A 20,998-nucleotide genomic window follows, 5' to 3' on the forward strand; every position below is an offset into this window, starting at 1 on the left:
GGAGCTTTGGAGCTGGCTTTGCAGCAGGATAAGGAGAAAGTTTCACCCACACACCTGACAGTTTCTGTGCCTTTCCAAAGACAGGAAGGACTCCACTGCCTTTAAGGGAACTCTAGCCCATGAACCTCAACACAGACAGTCTTCCCAGACTCCAGTCCCCTCACCTTTCTGTTTGGCCTCAGTGGCCTTGAGGTGCTCCAGGTGGCCTGGCAGAAGGTAGGCATGGCCCTCCACATGTGAGCCATCAAAGCTGACGTGCAGAGTGGCCAGCTGCAGGGTCCAGCATGGAAACCGCAGGGGCTCCCTGCAATCCTGCCCTTGGCCCAGCCAGGTTCCCAGCAGGAAATAGATAGCACTGCGGGGAGGCAGATGGGCCAGAGAGTCAGTGGCCCGGCCTTTCCTTAAACACTGCCCGCCAAGGTACTCTTGTTAGCATCTGGGCCCCTGTGCCATCCCCTCCCCCTCCAGAGGAGGGGCCCATCCTAGCCCTGAGCCCCGGCTGGCTGTCCTGGCAGTGGCAGGCCTGCTCACCCAGCAGGCTGAACACAGAGTCTGTGAGAGTCTCTTGTTCCCACCGACACTCTCCTCCCCAAGGGTCTGGACACAGCCCACCCAAGCCCTCCATGTATGTGGGCCACTGGAATGAAGACTCCAGCAGATCTGTGAGCAGCTTGCTCACGCACCTCCTACTATGGACCTGCTGGTGGCGCTCACAAGGGGTGGATGTGGAGAAAGGGAGGCACAAGGAGCTGGGACTCTGCTGGGATTGGGTCTCTAGGAGGCAACTCAGCCCGGCCTCCCAACCGGTTCTCAGGGGGCCTGGGACCCATAGATAGCTGTCTTTGAGTCCAGTCCTGCTGGAGTGGAAGCCACCAGAACTCAGCCTTCCCATGGGAATCACAAGATGGGTGAGATGCAGAGTTCTCCCAGGCCTGCGCCAGCCACAGCCTCCATCCTTTCCCCTCACCCTGTTTGCTAGAGAAAGGAGGCCCTCCGTCTGCACTCAAAGACCACTCACTTTGGGAGGTGGTGCTGTCCTCCAGCATCCCGCACACAATGGGCCAAGCTGCCTCCATGTGTCCAAAAGGGGATGAGGGCATCGCCCAGGATGGTGGGTAGATGGGACCTAGGAATGATGTCAAGTGTGACTGACTCAGATTAGAGGGGAGGCCCAGGGAGGCTGTCTGCTTCATTTATTGAGTGACACTTAGTGTATCCAGATGCCCTGCACACAGTATGTCCTTCATAGACATTGTTAAATGAACTCCAACCAGATCCACCCCAGGTGTCTGAGTAGGCCTGGGGCCCCTCTGGGGCCCCAGAAATCCCTAAATGGCTACACCAAGGACAAGCACCAGGACCAGCTGGATGGCATCTCAAACTCCTTGACAGGGTGCTCTCCAGGTGTTTTTCCAAACTCAAAAAGCCACAAGCCAGTGAAGGGAGAGGAAGACTACTTTTCATAGGGAGCAGAGAAATAATCAACACCAGCAACCACAGCATGACCCAGGGCCCTCTCTGCAGAGCCGGGCACCAGGGCAGCACCTGGATGGCTGAGCCCATTCATCCCTGGGAGAAGCCTAGCAAGTTCATCCTCTCCCACTCCACGTTTCAGAGGAGCCAACTCAGGCTCAGAGAGATGTGGTGAAATTCCCAAGGCAAGACACATAGCTGGCAGTGGGCAGAGTCACCACTGTGCTGAGGAGGAGGCAGGCAGTCACCTGGGAAACAGCTGGTCCAGCACCTGGTGGGCTGTGCTGGAGCCTGAGTAGCTGCAGAGGGAGGTGATGACACTGCAGAGGACTCTGCTGGGGAAGGCTGGCAGCACAGACTCTGAGAGCCTCTGCATCATGCCTGCCTGGAGGGCACGCATCCTGCAGGCCTCAGTTACAGACAGAGTGGACTCATCTTCACTCTGGGTGGGATGAGGAGGACAGAGGGTCAGGGCCACCACTGCAAACCACCAGCATTATCAAGGTCTGCAGCTGACCCAGGAACTCCTAGCCCCTCCCAGACGTGTGCGACAGGAGAGACAGGGGTTCCCACACTCAGCAAGGCTCTGGGCTTTCAAAGTACAATCGGAATTTGGGCGGGTGAAGGATTAAACATTGAGCTCCCTCAAGGCCATTTGCTAGCTGAGGGACAACAGACCTCCTTCTGTGAAGAGCACCAGCCCAGTGAATCCTCAACAGACACGCCCTCTCTAGAGAGGAGAACAGAGGCTTAGGCATGCCAAGTGGCTTCTCTAGGTCCTGTGGGTCAGAACTGAGAACCGCCCAAACTGGGGGCTGAGGGACATCCCCTCTAACTTCCTGAGGCTTCATCGGACCCTGACCCGGAGGGAAATGTTATGTGGCCACCTCACCCATCCCAGGTCTGGAAACAGTGTACAGGGCAGTGACAAGTTCTGAGAATCCCTTTGACTTCCAAAACACGCTGATGGTTATCTCTCTTACATTAAAGGAAGTTTGGAGACCCTCATTATCGAGGTTCCATTTTCCAAAAAAGGCAAAATTCAAAGATACTCAGGGCCTATTGGGAAGTGACAATGACATCAACGTTTTCTCTAATCTTCCTAGGAAAATGCAACGAGTGCCCTCCTATCCTCCTATGCAGCTGGTGGGGAGAAGCGGAAGTCCAGATTCCTTTGGGAATGGGACTGTGGGACACTCATGGGGGACAGCTCTTTTAGGGTCCCAGGAGAACGGCAGTTTGAGGTTGGATTCTGGGCCTGCCCTGGTCATCTCAGGGGCCTGGGTGGGAAGACCCCTCCGTGCCCACTCTCACCTCAGAGCAGCCCTGGTTATTGATGATGATGCGGTGCAGCTGGTCCCTGTTCAGGGAGATGGAGTACCCGAAGCCATCTGACAGCTCTTCGACCACCTCCTGCGTGCAGCTCTGCAAATACAGTGCCCAAGAGGCGGACCGGGAGGTCTCAGGGGCCTGCCTCGACTTGGCCACAGGAGTAAACCCCAGCACAGATCAGGTACCGAGCAGCATTTGCATAGACCTCCAGCCAGGGAGGGAATGAGATGACACCCGGATGGCTCGGGACTAACCTATGGGTAGAGGAGCTTGGTTCCCAGCACCCACTCTCCCATCCTGCTAGCCACCACCTAGGCTGGCAACATGACACACTGCCAGGCTTCCAACACTGAGAAAACAGCTCCTACCCAGGGTGCTCCCCACTCAGCCCCACCGTCCCTCACTCACTCCCCTCCGACACACAAGTAGGCTCAAAGGGGTGTGGGGGTGGCATCCAGTTTTGACCTAACCCCGATGGCCGGCCCTGTGTTACCTCAGAGCTCATCTTGACAAATGACCAGACGCGGTGCAGTTGAGGGGCAAGCCAGTGTCTATAGTGACTGAAAAGACTCTTTGTCTTGGCTTTCCTGAAGCCAGAGCCTCCACAACTCGGGAGACAACAGGAAAACATGCTGTTCTCTTGAACGTCTCCACTCAGTGAGCTCGATAGGATGCTATGTCTAGAATGTGGGCGCCTGGAGACCAGTGTGCTAAGTTCTGTTGGGGTCTGTCTCCAAGGAAGTGAGGTCACTTCCTCTGAGTTCCCATACCTTGGCCCCTTCTTCAATCACACCCACCCAAAACCCCTCTGGGATCTTGGCTGCTCACCCTCCTTGCCCATGTCATCTCCATGACTGCACACAAATACCCATCACAGTGCCCCACACAGGATCTTGAGATGGAACCAGGGTTCCAGCTTGAGGACATGCAGCTGAGTTCCAACCTCTTTTTTCCTACAAGCTCTGTGTCCTGGAAATGCCATTGTGCCTCCCAGGGCCTCCTCAATCACCCAACCTGCACGATGGGGACGATGCCGGAAATAGCTCCCTCAGGACGTCCTCAGGTGTAGAAGAGACAATAGCGACAACACCTGTGGTCTGGTTTGCCTGTGTCTGATGCACACACTTAGAGATGAAAGAATGACAAGAAGGGATGGGATGTAGTGTGGAGTACCCCTCAAAACAGGCCTGGGTTCCAGCTGTGTGACCTTGAGAAAGTCACTGCCCCTCTGGGCCTCTTTACCAGGTCTGCACAGAGGGAATGATCGGCCAACAGACAGGCAGGATCTCAGATTTTCAGCCCCTGCTTCAGAGAGACGTTGAGGCAGAAGCACCCAGCCAAGCTGTGCCCCCTTCCTGGCACACAGAATTTGTGAGATGTTAAGGATTTGTACTTTTTGGGCGCAAGGTCTTGGAGCAATGTCGTCAGAGAGCGATGGCAAAAAGCACAGCCTACCAGTTCCCACCACCCGTCCCTGCCGTGCCCCCATCTGCCCTCTGCTCCCTTCTCAGGCTCCTTCTCGCCACACCCCCACCTTTCTGCCCTTCTCTGGTCACACTCACTTCTTCCTGTGAGTCTCTGCACCAGTGGTGCCTTCTCCCTGACACTCAAACTGTTCCCAGACACAGGCAGGCATGCCTCTCATCTTTCACTCTGCTCACAGCAAATGTCACCTCATTTCCAGCTCTGCACCTTTAAGAAGTGGAAATTAGGGGAAATTCAGATATTTCCATTCACTGGCATGAAACCTTGCATGGTCTCCTGTTTGACTTAGAATCAGACCCAAGTGCCTCGTGTCGGCCTATGTGGTGGGCAGCCTCCACCATGGCTCCTGGTGCTCACTGCCTTCTGCTGTGCACGTCCTTGTGGAACCACAAGTGGTCAGGAACTGCCTTCTGAATAGAATGCAGCCAAGGTGATGGGATGGCCTGCAACCCAGGGTTAAGAACAAAAAGCCTGGCCCTTCCTTCTTACTCATTGGCTTTAGTCCCCTCCCTCTTTCTCTCCTTCTGTTTCCATCTCTCTCTCTCTCCAGTTCTTATATCTCTGGAACTGGTGGAGCAAGTGTGCGTGTTTTCAGTTGTCCTATGAAGATGCTCCATAGGAGAGAATGGAGGGAATGATCGGCCAACAGACAGGCAGGAACTCAGACTTTCAGTCCAAACAAACCCCGTCAACATGCATGTGAGTGAACTTGGGAGCAAACCTTCCACGAGTCGAGCCGTAATAGAGCCGCAGCCCCTGCTTCACAGAGACATTGAGGCAGAGGCACCCAGCTAAGCTGTGCCCCATTCCTGGCACACAGAATTTGTGCGATGTTAAGGATTTGTATTTTCTAGGTGCAATGTCTTAGAGCAGTGTCATCAGAGAGCGACGGGAAAAGCGCAGTCTGCCAGTTCCTGCCCTCTGGCCCTGCCTGTCCCCGTCTACCCTCCTCTCTCTTCTCAGGCTCCTTCCAGCTACACTGCCATCTTTCTGACATTGTCTGGTCAGACCCACTTCTTCCTGTGAGCCTCTGCACCAGTGGTGCCTTCTCCCTGACGCTCAAACTGTTCCCAGACACAGGCAGGTGTGCCTCTCATCTGGCACCCTGCTCACAGCAAATGTCACCCCTATGATGCCTTTCAGAGCCTCCCAGGCACAGGCTCCACTGTCACAGGTCTCCCACCTGCAAGGGCATCTCATGATGTCCTCCTTCTTGGTCTCATCTGGATAAAGTGAGTCCATGAAGGAGGGCTTTCTGATTGGTGGATGAGGAGGTAGATTCTTCCGGTTTCATCAGGATCATGGCTGTCTCTTCTGGGCTGAATGTTTCCCCTCCCAAGTCCATTGTGAAAGGAAACTCTCATTCCCTTGCTTTCAAGGGTCTGGTTTCCCCAAGAACACAGGAAGACTCCCATCTCCCTGGAATGCGGCACCAGCCCCTACAACCAAAGCCTGAAAATTAGCACCCAGCTTGAAACACCACCAGATCCTGAAGTCAATTCCTGCTGAGGCCCCCCATCCATTTTGTAACCCCATAGTAACTCCTGAGCTCACCTTTCCCCTGAGACACAGCTCCCAGCCTGCCCTTGGCTTCTTACAGGAACAGTGGGATTTCCCAGAAGCACTCCCAGCCTGGGCAAGAAATGTTTTGAAGTGTTCTCTATGTATTTTCCAGGACATGGGATATGGGGAGAAGTCATTTTGGTTGTGTACGTGCAAGAGTTTTGATGCAAATAGCATCTTTTTCAGACAGAGATCAAAGAGTGGGGCTACTGGCTGTAACAAGAAAATGGATACGCTGAGCCATCGTCTTCATGGTGTGAAGTCTTAGAGAGCAAAGAACATGATTAAGAGAAGGGAATATGGAGCCAACATCTTATGTTCAAATTCCAGCTCAATCACTTCCTAGATATTGGTAAAGGGCAAAGTACTGACCTCATTGGTGCCTCAGTTTCTTCATCTGTTGTTGGCAAGAAGGATAAACGTACCTAATTTGTGAGGATATGGAGAGTGCTAAAGGAGTTAATGTTTCAAAACACTTGCAACATCCAGCACATTGCATGCCCTGTACGCATACATTATAAATGAAATGTAAATGTTCCTCTGACGCTATCTGTTTGCTCTAGACAGGAGACTAGGGGCTGGAAGGATGTAGACAGCACTCCCTGAGACAGGATGAATCGATGAATGAACAACACTGTTGAAGGCATTACCAATGGCACATCCGCCTCCCTATGGACATTCCCAATCACAATCACACCCAAGCATCCCTCCTCTGTCCTGCATCATCTTCTGGGATTGTATCCAGGAATCACGGGGGCTTCTTGAACCCTGGGACCCACACCCACCGCAGGTTCTCTTCTCTCTGGCAGCAAACCCCAGGCCTTGTCCTAATGGCTGCAGCCCACAGGCTCTGAACTCAGATCCTTTTCTTCACTTGAGGGAGATGTGTCATTCCCAGAGCTGGGCACACAGAGTGTCAGCCTTGGAGGAAATGCCACCCTGGCCAGTGGCTGGTGGAAGAGCGCCATGACGGAGTAGGATTTGGGGAGAGTCCTCCAGGTGTGGTCAGAAGGGGCCCAGCCAGGGCATTTGTCAGCAAGGTCTGGTTGGTGGACCTTGGTGGCAAAAGAGTGGTGGGGGCAGCATGTTTTAGAGGTCCTGGCATGAGACAATCCACAGGATGGTCATGAAGTCAGAATCAGCCTAATGAGGTCCAGTTCAATCCACTGTCATCTGTTCCCTGACTGGCTCACTAATCCAGGAGTGATTTACAAGGGGGATATTTGTGTTCTACCATCTTTTCGTTGATTGGAAGGAGCTAGTATTCTTTACAAAACTTGTGTGTTTTTACATAGGAAAGGATAGGTGAGTTCTGTAACAACCCTTCTTGCAAAGTTCTCACTAACGTATTGAGTCTCTAACAGAATCCACCGCTGGGAACTTCACAAAACATCCTGACCTTTACTCTCTGGTTTTAGATCTTCCTGATTGGTAAATTTTCTTGACTCCTGAATCCTTTCCTGAGGTTCGTCCACTTAGAACAATGTAGGACTGCAACCTCTTGCTACTTGAGAAGTAGTGGTTCAACTCTATGATGATATTGGTCTTACTTTCTAAGTGTGTGTGTGTGTATGTGTGTGTGAGACTGTTTTCTGCATCTTGCCACGTGGGTCAGATTGACTCCTTTCCTTGGAAAAGTTGTCCCTAACTACTTTCTCTGGGCTTTATTTTCATGTCTTGAACAGTGCTGTCCAACAGTAGAATTTCACACTCTATCTTATGAAATTTAACTTTTTTAAAATACTCACAATTAAAAAAGTAAAAATAAACAGGTGAAACTAATTTTAATGGTATATTTAAGCCCATGATAACCAAGATATTACCATTTGTCCAGGCAATCTATATAAAAATTAATAGTGAGATAGTTCACATTTTTTTATTGGGATCTAAAAATCCATTTACAGCACAGTCTTCATTTGCAAATTGAAATTTTGTACATATTCAGTTTCTGTGTCCCCCAAATCAGAACCTGGGCTGACTTGTTAGAGAGGAAATAAAGCAGAACAGGCATAAGTAACGATCACTGTCAATCCAGCTCAGCATGAACACTCACCACTGACAAAAAGGCTGTCCCTGAGCAGGGAGTAGAGGCCCCTCGGGGTGACACGGTGAGTCAGCTGGTTAAGCTCCCAGGAATGCTGCTGTCACCTGGTGTCTCTGTCATACTCTCCATCATGAGCCATGGGGTCAGGGTGGTAGGTGCAGACAGCTTCCACGCTGGTGGCTGCCCCATCGTCTGCAGGCCTGGGGAGAGAGGAATGTGGGGACTCTAGAGAGATGTCCTGAATCCTCTGATAATGGGGGCCAGAGGGAGGGAGGAGCAAATTGGCAGTCAGTGGGAAGAGTGAAAACTGGGGTGGTCACCAAAAGTGTTCATGACTCTCAAATGCTCAGAAAAGGGACTTCCCTGAGGGAGATCAGTCTACAGCCCAAGACAAGGGGCCCAGGCTGCTCTTCTTGAACAAGGATCCAAGCAGGGGAGGAGGCAGGAGGAGGACGAGCAGGAGAGACAGCAGGTGGGGAGCGGCTGGCTGGGACTCATCCTACCAGGAGCTGCTGGCACCAGGGTCTCATCAGGTGCTGCAGGACTCTCTCAGTGGAGTTCAATGTGGCTGAGCCCTTGCTCATGTCTGTCAAATACTGGATGTTGGAGATGGTGGAATTGAGTGTGAGGGCCTTCAGGTCGTGCCCCTTGGCTGCAAGAAGAGAGGGAGAGAGACAGCCATCCATGAGAGCTGGTCTGAGACCAGATCAGAGTCCTGAACTCAGTATCATCTGTTGCCTTTGCTCCCAGTGGAACCACCACCCAATGCTGTGCTCATCCAAGTTGAAGCCAGCATATCTCTCAGCTCCTCCTCCCTCACCTGCCGGTAACACCAATTGCACTTACAGATTGCTCCTCAAAGCATTCCTTCTGTTCATTCACGTCCCAGGTAGGTCTTATCTTTTCTCACCGGAACCAACACCCTAACATGCTCACTGGATGCATTGTCTAAAGGATGTTCTCTGCCTTGAACATTAGAAGCATTTTTCTGAAATGAAGATCTCACTAGAACACTCCTGCTCTAGCATCACCCATGGCTCCCTAAGGCCTTCAGGGTTAAGTTCAAACTTCTTGACCTGGCACTCAAAGCCCTTGCACATCTGGCTCCTGCTGACTCTTCAGCCTCATTGACGCATTCACTCTGAGTTGGGCTTTGTGCTTCAGGCAAACCAAATTCCTGTCAATTCTCCCATACACTATGCTGTTTTTGCCTACAGGGCCATTGCTCATGCAATTTCCTCTCCCAGGAACACGCTCCACACCTTATTTCCCTATATAACTCCTACTCCTTCTTAAAGACCCCAATTGGGCAAAACTTCCTCCAGAGAGCCCTTCCCACCCAAAGGATGCCCGGTGCTTCTCCTCAAAACATCCCACCTTGTATTAGAATTTTCTGTGACTTTCACAAGACCAGGGGCTCTCTGAGGGCTGCATCAGATTGAAATATTGGTACAATCCTTGTGATCAGCATGCTTTCCCTCAAAGCAGAATTGCACACCTCGGCTTCCCAGCTGCCCAGTAAGAATTGGTCAGTTGAGGTGTGGGGTTGGAGAGCTCCTCTGGGGAAGGAAGAGGGGCCCCCTAGGCCTGTGGTGGCTTCTGGTTGCTCAAGCAATGAGGAAGTAGGCAGGAACATGCTGCCCAGCTCAGGAGCTGTGGAAAGGGCTGTCGTCTGGGAGACACAGAGACCCCACACAGTGGGTGAAGCCCCACAGGCTCATCTGCACTGCAACAGTGGCTGTCCCAGGACAAGCATTCACAGGTGAGCCATAAATGTGAGTGACAGAAGGAGGGATTGTGTGAGTAGAGGGATGTTCGAGCCTGTGAGTGAGATGAACCCAAGAGAGACAGTGTGCTTGAAGAAGAGAGACGCAACAAAGAGATAGGTAGAGGCACAGATAGAGGGGATACCTGGATGGACAGAGGAAGAGCGGACAAATGGATGGTCACAGGGAAAGCAGGAAGAACAAAGACAAGGAAGAGAAGTTGGAGAGATGGGAGGAAAGAGGATGGAAGGAGAGAAGAAGGACAAACAGGCGAACAGGCAGGAGGACAGTTGGACAGATTGATACCTGGACAGATGCTCGGGTGGATAGATGGAATGAAGGAAGGCAGGAAAGAATGGAGGGAGGGAGGGAGGGAGGAATGAAGGATGGAAGAAAGGAAGGAAGGAGTCTGAGAGGAGGGAGAACTGGTAACGTCACCTGCCCAAGTTCAGAGGGTGCTTTAAAGGGAGGGTAAGTCTGAGAATACAGGACCCCTAACTCCCAGGCTTGTGTCCACCTCTCCCAGTGCTACCTGTTATTACTCGTAGACATGAGCATATGGATGTAAAAGAAACCTTGAGCCCTACCCTCACAATACACAAAACTCAATTCCTGGACACTTTGACCTAAAGGGGAAAGGTAAAATAATGAAACTTCTAGAAGACAACATAAGAAAACATCCTCGGGACCACAGGGTAGAAAAAACTTCTCAAAGAAGACACGCACACACACACACACACACACACACACACACACACACACACTCCATAAAAGAAATATCAGTAAACTGGGATTCATTAAAATTTAGGCTTTCGGTTCATCATCGGACACATTACAAGAGGGAATTTGCAAGTCACAGGATGCGAAGAGATTGTCCCAGTTCCAATATTCAACAAAGGATTCACATGCAGAACACAGAAAATCTTCAGCATATTTATTAGATAAAATGCAGTGAAAGAGATACATATTAATGCTGGTTATTTTAATGAGCCACATTTATTTTACAAGGACAGTGAACAAAGCAATCTGAAAAGCAGGGGGTGAAAAACAAACAGTAGATAAACAGAATCCCAGGAGGGTTTGGAAAAAGCAATAGAAGCCCCTTACATAACAGTTCATTGGCCTTAGAAAAGGAAAGTACTACTGGATTCTGTTAGGAAGTCAGAAAGATTGAAATATCTAGTGGCTTCAGTGGAAAAATAAGACAGGAAAAAATAACTATGATAGTTATTTGATTTTCCTCCAAATGACTTTATCCCTTAGAGAGCAAGGCACTTTCCTTTTCAATCATCAACACATCAAAGTTTAATTTCCCTCCATTTAGCCTTTTTCGTGGCCATAGGTTAGAAGCAGCAAAGGGGCTTAGCAGGCTGAACCAGTCTGCAGACATACTCTCTCCTGTTCCACACTGGCTCACACACGTGCAAAGTGGGCGCTTCTCACAGGGGAAAAGCCTGCAGGGCTGAGGGGCAGCCACCCCTTGGACCCTGTTTGTTTGCACCATTGGAAATTTCTCCTGAGTCCCTACTCAAAAAGGAAGTGGGTGGGGGGTAGAATAAGAAGGCCATATATTTGAAGGAAATAGAAGAAAATATTTCATTGAGAGTAATAAATATTGCTTTTCAGAAGTCATGTGTATGTTGAAAGTCTACGTCTTAAGGTACCACAATGAAACAATGTACACCTCATCTTCTCCCTCTTTTATCTGAGCATAAGGTTAAAATCCATGAAATTCCTAAGCTTAAAAAAACACACAAAAATCACAAGGAAAGTTTTGGAGGTCATGGATGTGTTCAGCACTTGGTTGTGGTGACGATATGATGGGTGTATGCATATGTCCAAACTAATCAATACACATATAGAAAACGTGTGCATTTTTTGTCTATTACTCATACCTCAACAGAGATAAAAATTAAAATAAATTCCTGTTTACTTTTTGAGGATGTATAAAAATCAAAATTTCTAATAAAATTCAGATTGTTAATTTCTGAACATAAATAGCATTCCTGCTTTGATGGGTGACCCCACAACTCTCAAAAAAAATCAAGAGCAGTTGCTACTGTCAATCTCAGTGGAAGTTATTTTCAACACCTCACCCCCTTCTTTACACCTCATTATTTAAAAACCAAGGAAATAGTCTTCAGCTTTTAAAATGAAGGAGTAAATGAGTCAGCTTGACATTATACTTTATTCAAGATTTAATGTTAAGTAAAGGAAATAACTGAGCATGAGCAGAATCCCTTCCATAACTCATCTTTTCTCCTATGCTGATAGTAAAAATGACACTCTACTGAAACATAGTTTGCATGATATATTCTCAAGTAAATATACTTCACTGCTGGAGATTTGATTTCTTTTTTTTCTTTTTTTAATTAATAATTTACACAAAAAAATCAATTTAGGAGATAAAACGTATTGCTATTCAGAATTACTTCCTGATTGTAAATTACTAGAAGTGTAACATGAAGTCAACGCTAAGGACGTTTTAAGTCCTTTAATTCATTTTGCCAAATTTCTTTTTTAGAAAATAATGTTAATATAGGACTTTAAGATTGAGAAACCTGTTTCATGACACCCTAATCTGTTGAAGGATAATTTTGAGATTCGTATTCAATTTCTTCCTATTCATCTATAAAACTTATTTGGCGTCTTTCATCTTTTTAACATTTTCATCTTTTTAACTTTCGAAGGTTTAACTTTCCAAGAGACGATTTTTTAATGACGAGCTAACTGATGAATTTGTGCACCGACTGTTATTTTGAGACTGAATATACAAATGGACAAAGGCCAGATCACATATGACAGTATAACTCTGACCCCCAACGTGGGGAGCAAACATCCCAAGAAGCCAAGTCACAGCCCCTGCAGCATTCAGCACAGAACAGTCAGCACTTGGTCAGTAACTGCCAGTTTCCAAAACTTTCGTTCTGCTTTCAACACAGGACCGCCAGAGAAAGCCACATATGCTCCCTAAACCATCGCATAGGATGCCTGCCTTCTACTTAGTGACCTCCAGCTTCCCCATGTCAACAACTTCCAATCAGGCCACCCCTCCCCCACTCCCCTGACCTCTGCCACCCTCTCCCCTCCCTTTCCCTTCTCTCCTCTTCTTGTACATGCAACAATACTCTCCTGTTGCATTACAGTCTCTGCAATATTTTTAATGTGTGATAGAGTAGTTCCTCCCTCATAGTTCTTCATGGTCCATATTTTCCTAGCTTAGCTTATGCGTTTATTTTTTCCATGTAGGATCATTTATCTAACTCAACAGAAAAGCTCGTTAAAATTTTTATTGGCATTTTATATTCAATTTATAAAGTAATGGGACTGACCATTTAATGAAACTTCCTAACTTAGAACATAGACTGACTTTCCATTTGCCAACTATTTTTAATTGAAATTTATAGTGAGATCATTGTAGATTCCACACTGTTGTAAGGAATAACTCCAAAAGTTTACCCAGTTCCTTACAATGATAACATTCTGCAAAACTATAGGACGATACCACAGCCAGCTTGTTGGCATTGATACAATCCACTATCTTATTCAGATTTCTCCAGTTTTACTTGTACTAATTTGCTCCTGTGTATTTAGTTCTGTACAATTTTATCAGATGTGCAAGTTTGTGTATCCATCACAGCTAAAATAATGACTAGTTTTATCACCACAAGGTATTCTTGTATTGCCTGTTAAAAAATAAACGGATGTTATTTTTTAGAGCAGTTTTACGTTTACAGCAAAATTTAATGAAATATACAGTGTTCTCATGTAGTCCCTGCCCCCACATATGCATAACCTTTCTGTTGTCAATACCCCTCATCAGAGTAGTATACTTTTCACAATTGATGAACATACATAGGCACACCATTATCACTCAAAGGCCATAATTTACATTAAGGTTCACTCTTGGTGTCAGAGATCACTAGGGTATAACTCTGTGGCCCATTTCTGGATTCTCTACTCTATTCCATTGATTTATGTAGCTGTCCTACAATGAAAATGATGATGCAGTGATTACACTATCTACAAGGCAATACTAAATATTGTTAAAGTGTTTACTGCCTCATTATTATTCCTGTCATGATTGTTTTAGCTACTCTCAGCTATGTGCCTTTCTATATAAATTTTAGAAAAAGGTGTCTCTGTCTACAAACTGTGGTGGAATTTTTATTAGAATAAGATTAGACCTTTAGATCAATTTGGGCATAATTGAGACCTGTACTCATTATTCTATCCAGTAACATGGTGAGGACTGCAGAATTCTCAGCACATAACAACTCCTTCCAAACCCCCTCACCAGGAGGAGACTCGACCAAACTCTGGCGTGGCTTCTAGCAGCATAAGGCTGTGTAACCGGAATAACTCCAGCCCACCATTAAAATGCCTTCCTGAGAGCTCAAAGCTGACAGAAAAATTTGCTATTTATTTTAGTCAACACCCAATTATAGGCCTCTGATCCCCCTTCATAGAGTATTTACTAAAGAGGGCTTACAACTGTCGATATGTATCTCTCACAATTCTCTAAAGGACCCAAGAGCCACGCCTTTGAAATGCGATCATTAAGACAGATAGAGACTCTTTCTCTCAACTTCTGAGTGAGGATAGAATCCTAACTTTGATAACTGCAAAGTAACAAACACAGTGGGTCTAATCACAGTTACACTGACCAACCTTTGTACTTTTTCACTTCTTTGACTCTACTGAGCCCCTGAACCCTGCTCCTTCATTCCCTCTTTAAAATTCTAAATTCACCTCCGTACAAATCTGAGCGCAGCTCAGCTTCTGTGAGCCGTTACTGAATAAAATCTGCTTTCACCACTTTAACTAATTTCTGCTGCATTTGTCTTTGACAATAGTAAGTCTCTCAATTTATTTGCATCTTCTTTAATTACCGTAATCGGTATTTTATAATTTTCAGCATCAGATCCTGTACACATGTTCTTGAATATATGCCTGAATATTTCATGTTCTTCAGAGTGGTTTTAAATAATACAGCATTTTCAAGTTTATCATCTGCAGGTTCATCATCAGTTGTAGAAATAAAATTGTCTTTTGTGTGTTGATCTTGTACTTGGTGAACTTTTTGTACTCATGTATTAGTTCTGATTTTTTTTTTTTTTTTGTAGATTCCCAGAGTTTTTTTACACAGACAACAATGAAACTAGGAATGGTTATATTTTTTCCTTTCTAAACTCTATGGCTTTTATTTCCTTTACTTCTGTTATTGCCAGAAGCTTCAGTATTTTGTTGAATAAGAATAGTGAAAGTGGTATTGCTTTCCTTGTTCCTTATTATGGGGAGAATCATTTAGTCTTTCCCCGTTAAGCATGATGTCAACTGTGCATTTTCTGTAGATGACCTTCAACAAGTGAAAGTAGTTTCCATCTATTTCAAACTTGCTAGAAAATTTTATGACAAACAGGAGTTGGATTTTATCAAATGTTTCCTCTACATCTCTTGCTTATTAACAAGTCTTGCCCTTAAACAAATAGACAGCCAGTTATTTCTCTGGCAAAAATTGGTTTATCTGGGATTAGCAAAGAATAGCCATTTGGAGTGAGCAACCATGGCAAGCCATGCAGGAGCACCCAGCAAGGAAGAGAGGAGAAGCTCTTTTATCTCAGAGTGGGGAAAACTGTGGGGGCTATTGGACACAGTCTTGAGGGCAGTGGCTTTTCATCGGCAGAGTTGTGACAGTCTGTCCTTGGCTTAGTTTCTGACTGGTCAGGAAGAGAAAGTCTTTATTCTTCCTGTTTCACTGCGCTTTTGACATAGGGCATGAGAACTCCCTCTATTAGCCTTCCAACACTATTTCAACTACGTTTCCGTTTATTAACTTTCACATGTCCCCATTTTGATTGCGATCTTTCTCTGAAAGCACTGTTGATCTGCAGTCAGATTTTTCCACTTTCAGTAGCCTCTCGTCCCTCGATGCCAGGAAGGACCTTCTCTGGGAGTCATGTCCCAGGTTGGAGGAAAAACACACAGATTGGAAACCTATTGTGGCCACATTTGAGGAACACGGAGTGAGAGGAGGGAGAACTCTCTGGCACTTTTTACCTGAAGTTTGCATGTTATCAAGATCATAGGCATTGGAGATGATCTGAAGTGTCATGTCATCCTCAAAGGTTTGGCAGACAAACTTCCAAGAGACCTGATCCAGACACCTTGGAAACCTTCGCATCAGATACTGTCTGCTTCCATTTGGAGAAATCTTTATTTTTAAGTCACCAAATGATGTACAGTTCCCCCCAGGGTTTGTGCTTTCTTCAGGTGTGTTGCATGAATCCAAGTCTTGAGTTTTGTGGCAAAAAGCTTGGCTAGCAGCACCCGATCAAGGAAAATACCATCATCTTGGTTGTGTTTTGTTAGTTTGAAATTTTTGGTAAATTGTTCCTTGTTTTCAAGTTGTTAAATTTATGAGAATGGAGCTGTTTATGTTATTTTCCATGGCTGAAGAACCTGCAGTGATCTATCCCTCTAGTGTGTCTCAGGCCTTTGAGGGTGAAGAGGCTTCCCCAAAACTTTTTGAGGCAGAACCCTGTTTGTTGTTGGCCCCTAACATCTTGAGTGCATCTGGGTTGGGGAGGAGACAGAGACTTCCAAGAACAAGTTGGTTCTTCTTGAAGGAATGCTGAAGATCCCCAAAGTATGGTACTTTGACATACAAATTATTTTGAGCCAAAAGCAATCGAGAGCCAGCAGATGCAGGAAAAACTCTTGATCTCCACCTTGACTGCTTTAAATGAAGGATAGACTTCCTCTTTGGAAAGGAAATTTATGTTTATAAAGGAAATTTCCATTAGTAAAAGCACCTGCACCAGAAAGAGAATGACTCTTAGAGACTTTTTTTTTTGAGGAAGATTAGCCCTGAGCTAACATTCCCCACCAACCCTCCTCTTTTTGCTTAAAAAGATTGGCCCTGAGCTAACATCCATGCTCATCCTCCTCTACTTTATACGTGGGATGCCTGCCACAGCATGGCTCGATAAGTGTTGTGTAGGTCCACACCTGGGATCTGAACCGGTGAACCCCAGGCCATCAAAGAAGAATGTGTGAATTTAACCAGTGTGCCACCAGGCCAGCCCCTAGAGATTTTTTTTTTGAGGAAGATTAGCCCTGAGCTAACTGCTGCCAATCCTCCTCTTTTTGCTGAGGAAGACTGACCCTGAGCTTGCATCCAAGCCCATCTTCCTCTGCTTTATATGTGGGACACCTGCCACAGCATGGCGTGCCAAGTAGTGCCCTGTCTGCACCTGGGATCAGAACTGGGGAACCCCATGCCACCGAAGTGGAACGTGCACACTTAACCAGTGAACCACCAGGCCAACCCCTAGAGAATTTTTTTAACTGAGAGATTTTTCTGCACAACAAGGCAAGCTTTATTTATTATACATTTTCTCCCCTCATCTTCCCATAATTTTTCTTCAGCCACTTCCTGCTGCTGTTCACCCAGATGGCTTGCTGCTTCCAAGCTCCCCCATGTGCACCCAGTGTGGACTGGACTTGCAACTGGCAGCTGGTGTGGAGATGCCTGCTCGAGGGCTGCAGAGCACCATCCTAAGTCTCATCCCCAGCATGACCTACCTGGCCAGCAATACTCAGGATCTGCCACCACTGCACAGGATTGGGGCATCTGCACTGATGATTCAGATTGTGGGCAGTACCCAGCCCAATTCCCACTCACTTTTGTTGACCACACGCCTGTGCTGTTTGCAGATGGTACGGATTTAAAAGATAAGTCATATCCTGTCGTTAAAGTGGAACTGTTGGGCTGCCTTGAGGAATTTTTCAACACCTGTAAAACTAAAGAGAAGCTAGGAGAATTATCAGAAGAGTTCTACAAAAATGAACTACTATTGATTGAAATGTTGAATATACATGTCCCTGCAGTTGCTAAATTGAGATGTCTTTTAGACAGTTCTCCTAAGGAAGATTTACTAGACATTGTGACATCACTTATCCAAACAAGCAACAAAAATGTTCCAAATTCTAGATACTGTGACTCTGGAGGAACTGTCCAAGATGATGATACCACTGCTGGTGAAACAAAAGCAAGAATGAAATTGCTTTAAAAAAACAGAGAACTTGGGGCCAGCCTGGTGGCACAGTGGTTAGGTTTGCATGTTCTCCTTCAGTGGCCCAAGGTTCACCAGTTCAGATCCTGGGTGCAGACCTACGCACCACTCATCAAGCCATGCTGTGGCAGGAGTCCCACATATAAAGTAGAGGAAGATGGGCATGGATGTTAGCACAAGGCCAGTCATCCTCAGCGAAAAGAGGAGGATTGGTGGCAGATGTTAATGAGGGCTAATCTTCCTAAAAATATAATAATAATAATAATAAAACAGAAAAAGCGAGAAGGATGATAATAAATGCATTATATGAATATGCCTCAATATGATTTCACACATCCTAGGTACTTTATTTTATTTTTTTTATTTTTTGAGGAAGATTAGTCATGAGCTAACATCTGCTACCAATAGTCCTCTTTTTGCTGAGGAAGACTGGCCCTGAGCCAACCTTCGTGCTCATCTTCCTCCACTTTATATGTGGGATGCCTACCACAACACGGCTTGCCAAGCAATGCCCAGGATCCGAACCTGCAAACCCTGTGCTGCTGAAGCGGAACGTGGGCACTTAACTGCTACACCACAGGGCTGGCCCGCATCCTAGGTACTTTAAAAGACGAACATGAGGAAGAAGATAATTATGATATTGTCATGCTAGAAAAAAGTGAGCATCCAATATGTCAGAAGAAGCCCATTAGGTCTGTGTCAAAAAGAGAAAAAGACTAAAAAGATGCTGCAAGCAATGCCAGAATATGTTCAGATTAGAAATTATTTAGAATTTATGGTGGAACTTTCTGGAACAAAAGTACAACTGACCATCCAGACATTCAAGAAGCCTAAATTCATCTGAATAACAAGCATTTTGCCTTGAAAAATTGAAGGACAGAATTTTGGAATATTAGGCTGTCAAACACCTGAAAACCAATCTGAAGGGCCCATTCTTTGCTTTGCTGACCCTCCTAGAGTTGGCAAAACAATGTGGGAAAGTCTGTGGCCAAGACTCTAGATCGAAATTTCCACAAGATTGTATTTGGATGAGAACGTGAATAGTCTGACATTTGAGGACACAGGCACACCTATGTTGGCAGTATACCTGGTCATACAATCAATGACTTGAAGACCATTGAGGTTAACAATCTGGTGTTTCTATTAGATGAGGTTGACAAATTAGAAAAAATTGTGTCCAAGTGATCCTGCAGCAGCTCTGCTTGAGGTATTGGATCATGAACAAAACCATAGCTTCACAAATCATTCTCTAAATGTGGGCTTTAACCTCTCCCAAGTTATTTTAATAACTATCGCCAATACGACTGCTACTACTCCACCTGTCCTCTTGGACAGATGAGGACATTCAGGTGCCAGGGTATACACAAGAGAAGATAGATTGCCAGCAAGCAATTGATCCCAAAGCAACTGGAACAACATGGGCTGAGTCCTCAGCAGATTCAGATCTCTCAGGTTACTCCTCTTCATATCTTCACCAGGTGTACCAGAGAGGCAGGGGGTCATTCTCTGGATAGCTGGTTTGGGGCCATTTGCCCAGCTGTTGCTGTGAAGGTGGGAAAAGAACAATATAAGAAAGTCAAGTTGGACCATTTTGATGTGAATGAGAAAGAAATTTACAGAGAAAACATCTTAGAAGACGCAAAATCTGAATCTATCAATGACAGCAGTTACTTGGCCCTACCACCTGAAACGCCAATTTTGATTGATTTCTATGCTCCAAAAGACATCTTTGGGCTCCAGATATATAAAATGGGCATTTGAGTCAACCAGGAATGGCAATAAGTTTGGCTTGGACTCCCTTAGGTGGAGAAGTCATATTTGTGGAGGCAAGTTGAATGGATGGTGAAGGTCATTTAACTCTAACTGCTCAGCTAGGGGATATCATGAGAAGAGTCTGCCCATCTTGCTATTAGCAGGCTCTGCAGCAATGCCAAGAAATACCATCTGCCCTGTGCTTCTGGAAGTTTTTATCTTAACAAAACAGACATCCATGTGCATTTTCCAGCTGGAGCTGTCACAAAAGATAGACCCCCTGCTGGAGTTATCACAGTGACTTGTCTTGCCTCACCTTTTAGTGGGCTGCTTTTACATTCAAATGTAGTTATGACTGGAGAAATTTCAGAGGGGTCTTGATCTTCCAGTGAATTAAGGAAAAAGTGCTGGCAGCACACAGAGCAGGATAGAAGTGAATCATCATTTCTCAGAGGAATGAAAAAGACCTTGAAGAAATCCCAGGTGACGTACAATAGCATTGAAGTTTTGTCACAGCAAACTGCCTGGATGAAGCTTTTGATGCTGTCTTTACTGTCAAGACCTACCTGCTCTCTTAAATAGTGTTTTGTAGGCCCAAATCTCAACTTTACAGAATTTTCAGTTATGACGTGCCAACAGCACTGACAAAATTGATTTTATTCACAGCAGTAGGGGTAAGTAAACTGTCTCTAATTTGTGAACACAATCACAAGAATGATTATGAACCTCACTCAAGTGGCAGTTAGTGTTTATTAGAGAAACATTAATTTAATAAATTGGTAAAAATTGAAAAAAATCTGAATCATCTGGCTACCTTCTTGAGTCATATTTTATGAAATTCAAGCCATTGTTAAATTACTGTGTAATCAATTTATTTTCTTTTGTTAATTTGTCTCACGCAAACTTAATCTTCAGAGCAGCCACAGAACCTAAAAACCTAGGAGGAAGTCATCTTGTCCCCTCCAGTGGGCAAAGTTCCTCTTGCTGCTGCCCAGCAGGCTTGGTACCTCCAGGGGAAGGAGGAAAGTCTCATGGGTGACAGGGAAGGAGAATCTTCTCTTTGTTTCCTTTATTAGTGACACTTTCCAAAGACCCCCTTGGGAGTGTTGCTGTGCTAATTTGGAACAATTCCTAAGACTCATTGCATCTGGAGGAGGACAAGCCTACCTGGGCTGAGTTCTGCTGGCAGATCAGGATCTGAGATTACTGAATCTGGGTCTCCTTCTAAAGTTGGGGGATAAGACACCCTGTCACTGTGTTGTTCCTCCAGTCCTGAAGTCCCAAGTCAGTTTACCTTCTTCTTACCACCTTTCAGAGTTCTCACTAAATTTCTTCTTTTATGATTGTCCAGGTTTTATGGTTGAACTTAGCAGAGAGGACCATCTTGTCTCTGTGTTTGTTATGCATTTATAGGTTATTTTGCACTTTTCTGCATAGAGGTCCAGGTCATTTCTTGGTAACCTTTTTTAGTTTATCTTTCCTTATTTCTATTGTAAATCAAGTCT

At 45.9% G+C, this 20,998-nt stretch overlaps 1 pseudogene; it reads left to right on the top strand.

Annotated features, from left to right (window-relative positions):
• Positions 1-2,845: 2,845 nt before the first annotated feature.
• On the top strand, positions 2,846-20,085 carry LOC138920980 (lon protease homolog 2, peroxisomal-like; annotated as a pseudogene).
• The last annotated feature ends 913 nt before the right edge of the window (positions 20,086-20,998 follow it).

The sequence above is a fragment of the Equus caballus genome, chromosome 27 (assembly GCF_041296265.1).
Source record: "Equus caballus isolate H_3958 breed thoroughbred chromosome 27, TB-T2T, whole genome shotgun sequence".
Taxonomy (NCBI): domain Eukaryota; kingdom Metazoa; phylum Chordata; class Mammalia; order Perissodactyla; family Equidae; genus Equus; species Equus caballus.